Raw genomic sequence first — 1308 nt, 5'->3', positions numbered from 1 at the left:
TTCTAGTTGTTCGTATTAAACGTTGGATTTTTGACAAAATATCTCTCCAGATCCATAAGACGCACATATGTCTGCCAGCACTCAAAATAAAGGAAATTTAACTTCCTATAAAGTAGTTTGTGACAGTTATCTTCGTAGGGGTAGTAGTTTTTATGATATTAACATATGAATATAAATTTGGCAAATAAAAATTTGTCCTAACAATTTAAAACAACTATAAATCAATTTATATTAGAAAATTTCTTGAAAAATATAACTCCTACGAAGATAAACATCATACACTACTTTATACCTCATTAAACTAGCTTTAATTTGAGTGCTAATAGACAACTGTACGTCAAATGGTTTTTGAGATATAGATTTTTCAAAATAAATTTATTTACTACTGATCTTTCAGTATGTCCCATACAACATTTTTATGAAATTTTGCTTTTTAAAAAGCTATATCTTGAGAATTATTTAACATAAATAACACTTTTAGGGCTCATATTCTAGCAAATTTGCTCATCTTTAAATGACGTTCTCTTAGGTTTCTACTTTTTAAGATATAGAGCTCCGAATAAAAAATTAAATTTTTTTATCGCTTTCAAACACCCGCCAGTTTTTATTCCTCCTACCTATACTTGGCAGACTCATCAATTTTGACTAGTAATTATACATAGTATTCATCAAAGTAATAAAAAATTGGGGTGAGATAACTGGCTTTTTTCTCCTCTTGGGCTCTTATACTAAAACTAATAACTAAAATTTTCATGGATTCAACTCTTATTCATGAATGAATCATTAATAAATAAATAGCATATCCAAGGCAATTATGGCCATTAGTTTCAACTATAGCTAATTTTTGCCCATCTCTGCAATTAGAGAGCTACTCTTGGGAGCCAGACTCAATCAAAAGCCTATTCTACAACAAGTAAGACTCCTGAGCAGTACATCCCATTCTCCAATGTAGACAAGACAACATCAACACGATGACATTGCTGGATATTGGAGTGGGATGTTCGGAATCTAAACTGGTGATCTGGGATTATTTGTTTGGTATCTAGGATGGGGGGGGGGGTACAGGCGTTTCAAGGTGAGTTTCTCAAGGATTTTGCCCATTATAGGTAAAAGAGAGATAGGCAATAGGAAGATGGGTATATGGTGGCTTTTGAGGTTTGAGAATCAAGCTCAAAATAAAATAACTTTTGGTGTAAAACAATAGTATATTTGGAAGATTATTGATTGACCGTGTGTAAAGATGAAAGGAATATGGTCCGGGTGCGGTCAAAAAAACTCAAATAGTAGAATTATACTATTTTATTGAGC

This window comes from Halyomorpha halys, unplaced genomic scaffold (genome assembly GCF_000696795.3).
Source record: "Halyomorpha halys isolate HHAL.00 unplaced genomic scaffold, Hhal_1.1 Scaffold1643.1, whole genome shotgun sequence".
Classification (NCBI taxonomy): Eukaryota; Metazoa; Arthropoda; class Insecta; order Hemiptera; family Pentatomidae; genus Halyomorpha; species Halyomorpha halys.
The sequence above is the reverse complement of the archived record's forward strand: the minus strand, read 5'-3'. Positions refer to the sequence as shown.